At 37.0% G+C, this 10,000-nt stretch overlaps 1 long non-coding RNA gene across 3 annotated transcripts in view; it reads right to left on the reverse strand.

Annotated features, from left to right (window-relative positions):
- LOC143728692 (uncharacterized) overlaps positions 1-3,895 on the reverse strand; it is a 9,483-nt gene extending 5,588 nt beyond the window's left edge. The window contains exons 1-4 of one of the 3 annotated variants that reach the window (XR_013199871.1): positions 3,584-3,895; positions 1,673-1,752; positions 1,466-1,519; positions 1,278-1,342 (exon numbers count right to left, since the gene is read on the reverse strand). This is a non-coding gene — a long non-coding RNA (uncharacterized LOC143728692). Of the gene's footprint in view, positions 1-672; positions 1,343-1,465; positions 1,520-1,672; positions 1,753-3,583 lie in introns of those variants that run through there. The other 2 variants (XR_013199870.1, XR_013199869.1) reach the window with 2 other exon arrangements.
- Positions 3,896-10,000: the final 6,105 nt, after the last annotated feature.

A 10,000-nucleotide genomic window follows, 5' to 3' on the forward strand; every position in this document is an offset into this window, starting at 1 on the left:
TTTGTTAGACTATGAAGTAGGTACGCAGGCATATTTGGATGCAGAACTAGTCACTGTGACATGACTCAGGTCTTTCCTGAATTTTCTCTCTTGTTTCATCATTCTCCAGGTGAAGTGATCAGGGTTACGGGTTCAAATAATTACAGCTAAAAAACTCAGTGCAACAAGTTCCTGTTTCATATCGGTAGAAAAACACTCAACAACATATGTGGCTCTTTAAAAAATCTTCTGAATTTGTCAGAGTATATCTGGGTGTTTGTTCCTCTCTATGTCTCTGCTCGCTCGACCGTTCTCTCTCCCATCCTTTAGCTCTTTTATTTTATCTGGTTTCTACTGTTGCGTTCACATTTGCTGAGCTTGCGGAGTGTCTGTAAGTGCTGATACAGGCCTTCCTCTTACAGTATGTGAACTGCTGACTTTACTGAGTTTCTTCAATCCCACTGGTGTCTGATGTAAGGGAGCGTGTGTGTGTGTGTGTGTGTGTGTGTGTGTGTGTGTGTGTGTGTGTGTGTGTGTGTGTGTGTGTGTGTGTGTGTGTGTGTGTGTGAAAGAGAGAGAGAAAGAGAGACTATTTCTAAAACAGAACCGACTATCAAATGAGCCCACGCACATGAAAAAAAGCACATAATCTCGAGGTCTTCTGGCTGACGGAAGAACACATTGAACATGTAGTGGCATTAAAATAATTTAATATCTTATCTTATATCCAGACATTTGACTATCAGCTAAATCACATATTGCAACATATTCTGACCAAGAACAGTCTAAGAGATGCTCTGGTTGACATACAAAGTGACCAACCAGAGTTTTTGTTTTCATGTGCCATTTAGCATTGGGTAAAGTAATAATACTGCTGATTATTATACAGACATTACAGAATTATAGTTCTGCTTTTCTATATCTGTTTATGTGCTGGTATGTTGTTTAACCTAAACTCCGAAAATGCCACAAAACTTGCAAATCTATCAAATTCAATGACTGGTTCTTCATCAAAAAAGGTTGGATTGCATTAGTTCTCTTTGAGCTTTTCAGCTGCACAGAAATGGGGAGAAATATGAGTCTCAAGCTGCAGTTTTTAAATGCATGCAAGTTACACATCAATGAAGATAGTGAGTCTGGTATCAAGACAATTTTAGGATTATTGGTAGTGTAGACGGCATATCAATATTTGGACACACCGCCAATAATCCTAAAACTTTCTTTATAACATACTTAAAAGTAAATGTACTTTCCCAGTGAATAATGAATAGTAGAAGTATGCAAACTGTGATGCAGACGTGGTTTTGACACTTATCTTTGAAGAATCATCACTCAATCCATCAGTACAATGCTGTCTTCTTGTCTACAGGCGACCACCAGAAGAAGAAGAAAAGAAGAAAGATGTGAATTTTTGATCCAAGCTCAGAATGATTCGCACGTAATCTTTAACTTCCTTGTGAAGGGATTTGGGATGGAGTTGCATTACTTTCCGACAGGATTGTCATTCATGAGTTTGACTTTGAAGTTCTGACGGGGTCTACTGAAAATGAGAAGCATTGTGAGGATGAATCGAGTTATGATGCTCAGAATAAAGTCTAAACTCCAGCTCAAAACTGAGTGCAAATAAAACGCTCTGGTCGCTCACTATTTACAGAGGAAGTACATCATGGGTGGCATTATTATTTCTCCTTACCTCTGACATTAAAGGACGGATGCAGGTGGACATCAGGATCAAAGCTTCATATGTGGATCAGATTGAGTCAGAATGACCTGCTATCAGACAGAAGAAGGCCAGTATTCAATCAAAGAGACACTCTGTTGTGTTTAAATAAGATTCTCTTGTTGTCCATTTAATACAATATGCAAATGGGTACCTAATTTGCATATTGTATCTGAAGTGACAAAAAGTTGGTAATTTAAAGAAATGTACACTGCCATTCAAAAGCTGGGGTATGTAAAAAAGTAGTTTTATTCATGAAAGAATGCAATTAATTGATCAAAAGATGTGAGAGTAAAGGTATTTATAATGTTATCAAATATTTCCATTTCAATGTTCTTTTGCTGTTCTTTTGAACATTCTATTCATCAAAGAATCCTGGAAAAATGTATCACGGTTTTATAAAGGACATCTAGAGTTTGTTAAGGATTCTTTCCATTGATCCGAGTTGCTTCCATAACCAAAACCTTTTTTATTAAGAGAGTTGCTATTGTCTTCTAAGTGGTTGCAAGGGCATTGCTACGCATTTGCATTCATTTATTTACAAGACACTTTTATCCAAAGCAACTTACAAATAAGAATAATTCAAGCAGAAGTACAGTAGTAGCAGCTATGCATGTTGCTAAGGTTTCTGTACTAAATCTATGGGATTTTTTTCTCACCCATTTCTCTATCTATTTTATAATTCTGCTTTTATGTCATTTCTCAACTAACTTCTGAAATCGCAATTTATAAATGTAAGCAATTATCCAATTTATTTTTTACATAACAGCTGCGCTACTCATCTGCTTCCAGCTATTCAGCTATACAAAAACTGTCCGTTATGCTCTTTGATATTGCCCATTTATTATCATAATCATAAACACTCTAGTTAGTAGCTCAAATAACTTTACACTCGTAAAGATAAAGATTCTTTATGGGCATCGATTGTTCGAACCCTTTACATACATGAAACCTTTCCATTGTACAAAAGTTTCTTTAAAAATAACTCAATTTAATTAAGGGCAAGATTTCCATCCAATAAATATTTATAGCCCCAGCTCATAAAAAAAAACTAATTAATGGAATGAAATGTAATTGAGTTGGTCCAACTCAATTCGATCAAATACTGTTTAAACTAAATTCATTTTCAGTTAAATTTCAGAAACTCCTAAATGTCTAACTAACTAACAACATCTTTCTATTTACTGAAAAACACAACGTTTAATTCATAAATTTACTCTCCTAATGCAGTCCCTTGCAAAGCATGATGGGAACTAAAAATTCACTGCCCGGCTGGTTGACAAAAATGATTCATGTTTTAACACAAATTAATTAAGTAAGCTTCACTTTTAAATAGGTCAATTGAACACAATAACATTAAATTCAGAATAAATGTTTAAAAAATCGTGTTACTTTAGCTCATTTTAATTAAACTGAACAAGAGGCAAACATAATTTTGCATGCACAGAAGGCACTTTTCTTTCTTAAATCAAACTAAATGAAGTTGAACAAGCTTAAATAAATTTCATAGATGAGACTATTTAAATACATTATGTTAGACTCATTAAAGGCACACTATGCAGGATTTCTGTTTTTATCAAACAGCGACCCCTAAAGTCGCTGTAGAGTACTTGTATTTAACGTTACTGTCATAAATACCGCTCACGTAGAGCGTATCTGCACTCACAGCCTATCACGGGCGTACAAAATTACCACTACTAAGTTAGTTTTATGAAAGTAGGAATCTGTCGCTTGGGCGATAAGCATGAGATTTACACATTTAGGCTATGGGGTTCCATTTAGCTTTGGTTTGTAGCCTGTTAGCTTCATCTGCCCATAGTTAGGTTCTACTAAACAGCGAAAATAATGACCAAGACATATGACTGGAGCAAAGAGTTCACTTACCAGTCTAATAATAAAGTTGAGAGAAGAGAATCGGTTTTACATCCAGATTCTTCTTTCAACCTGCGCCAACGAGCAAACTCCTTTCCAAGATCGAGTCTTGTTTTTCCTCGAGCACGATCCCTCTCGCGTTTTCTCTTTGTTGCCTCCGTAGACGCAGTTTTACATTTTTTCCTTGCCTCAGCCATGGCCAGGAGTCGAGCAGGCGGAAAAATAGTAGCAAAAACCTTAGCTCCATGAGTAAATCAGAGCCTGTGGTCACGTGACGGTCGTAAAGCGAAACGTTCAGGCATTCTCCAGGTCACATGACCTGGCCAAAGACAGTGCGCCTTCTCCAAACTTACATAGGCGGTATTTCAAGAGGGAAGCCCCGCTCGGAGCATTGATAGTGTCAAACGCTATATATTGGCCTGAGGAATCATTTAAAATAACTCATATGCGTCAACTCTTTAGGTCACAAAGTCCGCGGTGTGCCTTTAAATATACTCCTAATTAGATGTGTTTAAGTAAAGTGAATGAAAATTAAATGTGTCTATTAAGACATGCCTGAATCATTTTTTTTTTTAGAGTAGAAAAAAGTTATTTAGATTATTAAAATGTTCTTTTTCTTTAAGGAACAAAAAATGGTTCTTCAATTGCATCACTTTGGGACCTTTATGTTAAGAGTGTACTTCCGGCGTTGCAAAATAAGCTGGATAAAAAGGAATTGGCGAGAAACCTTTAGTGCTCCTCCCAACCTAAATAATGTCACGTAAGAGCCATTAGAGCAAGAGCTTTAGGTCAGATAGAGGGGGAAAGCGACACCTCTGAGTGCCTGTTTCCAACCATCCATCAACAGCTGTCGGTCAAACACCCCATTCACTCGCTCGGATCCATCACTCACTGCGGATGGGAAAATCACAGCTGAGAGAGATTGCTGGGAGACTTCACATCTCCTATTAGAAATTATTTCTGATTTATTTCCAATAAATCTCAATTACTAGCACCGCCTCCTCGCACCGCACGCGCAGGAAAGGCCCGGAGAAAACGAGAGGAAGCTTCAAACGATCTCCGATCACAGATGGAGGATTGATAGCGCACGGAGGCTGTGGAAGGGCGACAGCATTGATTATGGCTCTGGGCTCGGCACAAGAACAATGTAATCACAGCACAACCTCGAACTGAGACACTGTCACACACGATAGATGATGCCAAACCCAAAGACCTGCTGTGAGGGGAATTTATGCATGAGTGACACGTTTCCTGGCTACGAATTTGGGATGTCGATTTTGACAATTGCCCGAATGACTATCTTAAGGATGTGATGAATTCACTGGTATTCAATAAAGTTTGTTTTAAAATAATCATGTTGAACAGAAGAATTCGTGGTAAAAAAATTACATTACCCATGAAAATTCGACCAATCAGAGAGCAGAAACGAGCAAAACGCGCTAAGATCTCTTAGCTCCGCCCATTCCCATGAAGCACTGCGAATTATGCTCTTAAAAAGTTGCTGCCTTAAATTTTTAAGTAGCTACAATCAACTTGGATGTGTAAGTCATGAAACATGAGATGAACCTTGTATAACATAAAACCTTGTAACCTTGTCATTTTTAAAAAATGAACACATCTCTCTCTCTCTCTCTCTCACTCTCTCGCTCTCTCCCCCTCTCTCTCACTCTCTCTCACTCTCAAATATTTCATATCATCTTAGTGTTCATATTTACATTTTTTTTTTCTTTGTACTTTTGTTAGTTAAATATTACATTTTACAAAATGTCCCAACTTTTCTGGATTTGGCGCTGTATATATTTTGTAATGCTCAACCCTGGTGAGTAAATGATAACATACTGTCATTTTTATTTTAGTCTTGGCTAAAGTAATGGGACCCTCTGAAATAAATAAAATACAACATGACTGAATTTCATTGGAAACGCAGATCAAGAGTGACATTTTGGTGGTGTAGTGTAAGTCGGCGATAGTGATGTTCCCTTTTGAGTGTGTGTGTGTGTATGTAATGATGTTCCTATAAGGATAGTAAGGACATTTGTAGGACGTCTGTAGGATGTTCCAGTACATGCAATCCGAGGTCTGTCATCCCGGTTCAAGTGATGAACACACTGCAGAATGAAAACTGGAGGCTGTGTTCACACAACACCTCTTAACACTGTAACTCACAACCACCAGCAACTTATTGCTTTATTTTTAACACAAATGCATTGGGGGCGAATCTTCCTGACCACAAAGAGAGGAGAAAATTCACTATAAATTTTTAAAAAGCTAGTAAGACCTTCCACCTTCTGAGGAATTATGCTGAATATTTACCGTGGAAATATGGAGACGTTCCAGTTGAAAGGTGGAGAAAAGTCGCCTATAGCTGATTCATTTGCAAATAACAATCCTCCTGTCATTCGCCATGTTTCATTGGGTGTTAAACCCCTTTTTTCTCTTTCATTTGAAGGGATTATGTTTTTTTCCCTGGTGGTTAAGAAAATGCCACCGACTTGGAGCCATTTTTAGAGATGTGATGTGTGTCTCTTTCAACTTTTAACGAACACTTCATCTGTTTCTGATCGTACCAGCCCATGTAAAATATTCAACAAACCGCAGCACTTTGGATCATACTAATTTGTCCATCTTCACTTGCCAGCTGTGTATATTCATAAAGTAAATGTGATTTCTGTAGCGTGCATGGTCCAAATGATAGTTTCATCTTCCAATGCCAATCCTTGGATCTTGATTTTTAAACAGACGGTCAAAAGGAGGGTGTCATGAGATTTGCTTTTTCTTTTTTTTTAATGCTTTTCCAGAAAGCCTTATTTTATTATGCAAGCTCCAGTCTTATAATAAATAAAACAAAATCCCATCAGGGATTTTATGTTCATGGGAATTTACAAAGCCAAGAGCTTCAGCTCATATTCAGCTCATTTGAATAAAGGTAAAAAGTGCAAAGAATGTCTGTTAATTGGGGAAGAAAAAGGTTTCAGGAGATCTGTTCTTTGCTACAAACACATTCACTGCCACAGGAAGAAGAATAGTGTTGAATAGGTTATTTTAGATGCTTTGCAAAGAAGTACAAAGATGTTGTTTGGACACTTGACTGCGTTTGAATTAGTTTCAGCCCACTTCATGTGACTCAACAACATTAGTAACAGCAAGACTCGAAACACCAGGGTCTGAACTGAGTTGGAAATGTCTTTCAAATTACAACTTAACTCATAGTGTTTTAAATAAGCATAAAGGAATAATTACGCTTTCATTGTCAGCATTAATAAACAGACTAACAACTAAAAAAAATACTTCTAAAGCATTTATTAATCTTAAATAATGTAATTAATAAACATTTAGGCTTACTGATGAAATCAAAAGTTGTGAATGTCTGCAAAACTGTTTTTAAGATAACAATAACAATATTCATCACCAAATTAGCATTTTTTTATTATTATTTATTTACAACACAAAAGTGATCCTGATAAAATCAAAAGTTGTAGGCTATTTGTTAATATTTAATTAACCTGAGCTGACATGAACTAACAATGAACAGTTGTATTTTTATCTCACATTAACAAAGATTAATAAATACTACAACAAATGTATTGTTCATTGTTAGTTATGTAAGGAATAATTGACGACGGACTGTTGAATTATTCGAAAAATAATACATACCTTATGTGGTAATTCGTCCACGTCGCGAAGCGGCTTTAAAAAGCTGCCTTCGGAGGATTTATTCTTAGAGGAATTTCCGAATCCAAAGTTAGTTTCACTTCCTCTCGCCAGAGATGCCTTCATCTGATCAGTTTTGAAGGCAGCATAGATGCATCCTTCACTGCCTTTGATATCCCACAATCCTGTGCTTTTCATTCTGTGGCAGTTGAGCTAAAAAAAAAAAAAAGATGACATTTGAAATTTGCAGTTTGTGTGTAAATGTATTTTTTTTTACCATTGTGTTTCTAGCGAGAAAATTTTATTGTAGTGATTAAATATTTGCTTAGTTTTCACCAAAGCTTGCTCTTTTTTTACTGTAGATCATTAACCGTTACGCTGCCTCTGAAGTATGTACAAAATCAGTTTCGTGAGGAACATTTGTGTGCAAACGCTGCTTGCCGAGTCATTGCCTGATAGGGCAGCGAGGCAACAAGTCACTGCCAAAGTTTTCGGATGCAGCCAATGACATCAAGGCTGTAGTGTGATTGGTTTTCAAGGCACACGTGATCCAAGTTAGCAATTACGCTTTTTCCAATAGAGTGGTGCAGGTATGATGTTACTTTGTAGGCCAATCGTTAGTTAGCATCACACTGTTTCCCTCAACAAAAACCTATAGGCTTTTTGGATTATCACTAAAAACAAGCTCTGTGATCAACAAAAGTTTATGACACTTCCATCAAGATAATTATCACAGATGAACTCAACTTTTATGAATTTTGAAGCCTAAATGCAGTCGCCAGAAGTAAAAAGCTAAAGGTAGGCTATAAATGAGCTACACCACGGTCCCACAAAGTCAACGTCACCATCACTAAGCTTCAGACAACTCTTACAGTTTTTATCTAAAAACATTTACCCCTAACGTTTGAGTTAGGAAAGTTTGTAAGAGCACAATAATAAGCATAACAATGCTGTAAAAGAGGCTGGATTTACCTGTTCTCCCTGTCAGACTCTAGTCCAATTTAGCCACTTGTTATCAACCACCTTTTTCAAGACATGCAGCTTAAAAAATCACGAGTGGGGTAATATTAATGTATTTTATGTTGTAGAATAAAACGTGAAAATGTCTTGAGCATGTGTTCACCACAGACCTTATTTCAGCCATTTAACCAAAACACCATTCAAAAAAAAAATGACGATGGAACCGAACCGGAAGTGATCAAATACACTCGCTTCCGCGTTTTGGCCTACGAAGCAATGTCATACCTGCACCACTCTTTTGCAGAGCTATGAACCCTCATATCTACCAATAAAGCCATCTCTGATTTTACTGAGCAAGTTAGGATACACGTTACTTAAACTGTGCATTGTTATTCAGCGACACGGACTATTGAAGGAAACTCTAGCGCCCTCTTGAGTGTGTGTGGTGTGTTACCGCCACGAGTGCACCTGACAGGTGTGTGAAACGTAACCCCGTGTTAATACACCGATTTAGACAACTATTTATAATATGTATTTGCATATTTGAATAGACAGATTGCTGATTTACTGTATGCAAGATAAATACTGCAAAAAAGGCAGAGTCAGAGATTGAGTCTGAGAGAACAAAAGCCATGCTGTGACTGAGAGTCAGATAAAGAGATGAATATGATGCCGAGGAGGTCAGATAGCGAAGAAATGACATCAGACTAGAGAACAAGACCTTTCAGTGTGGAGCGAACAACAGAAAGTGAGTCAAAGACTGAGAAGAGAAGCCATTTGTCCAGAAGAAACATCTTATCGCTCTTCCAACCTACAGGAAACTTAATGGAGGTCTCATTTATGTTTCATTCGGTGTGGAAGTATCAGATGCTTCTCCAAAAATGCCCTAGGAGAATTAAAAATAGACACAAATGTTAAGCTGGCAAACAGTAAGAGTTATAAAGTGAATAGCAGCTCGGATCATTCGATTGAGAGAGAATCTGATCTTTTTTGAGATGCAGACTTCGGTATCTTGAGGAAATCTGAGCACAGCTGTTGAGATCTCTTCTGAAACTTTGTGAGATTACTGGCCTCTTTTCTCAGAAGAAACATCTGTAAAGCAGGAATGCAAAACAAAATGATAAATAAAATTAAAATATATATATAGGCTAGCGACGTGCACTGACGAATCTCTCATTTGCACAAAATGCCTTCTTGGGCGTATTTTTGCATGAAGTGAATTAAATGTATTAAATCATTACATTATTTCCATGACTTTCCCCAAAAAAAGTTTCATTAATATAGTGCATTTTATTTTTTATTATCATGGCATGTTGCAATTCCTTAAATTAATGCTGATCTTAATTACAAGATCCAGACAAATTAAAATGCCTAGACATTCTCATTTTTTTGTTTCAGTACTTTGAATGACATTTGCTCACATTAAAGCAATGAGACTTTATGGAGAAAATGTGCTTGTCATGAAAATAATGTTACAGAGCAACACATCTTAAAGGTTTTTAAATAGGCTTTATTTTCTTTAGGAAAATAATTTAATCTGGATGTTGACTTGAAATATGATGTGCTTTCTCAGTTAGATATTGTCGAATACAATGGTTGATTTGCATTGTTTTAATTAAAACATAACAAGAGAGTGAGACAAAGGTTGACTGGTTTTTATTTGCATTTTGTCTCGTGTTATTTGACTTGATGCAGATCCAGATTTCTATCTAGTCCCCTGCAGCACTACAGATAATGACCCAACCTCAGATAATCATTTTCCACGTGACGGCCGTGCACATCTGTCCATTGTCATTAATGCCACGATGAGCCGCGCGC

This window comes from Siphateles boraxobius, unplaced genomic scaffold (genome assembly GCF_051911475.1).
Source record: "Siphateles boraxobius isolate OS27281-9 unplaced genomic scaffold, OSU_SipBor_1 8, whole genome shotgun sequence".
NCBI classification, from domain to species: Eukaryota; Metazoa; Chordata; class Actinopteri; order Cypriniformes; family Leuciscidae; genus Siphateles; species Siphateles boraxobius.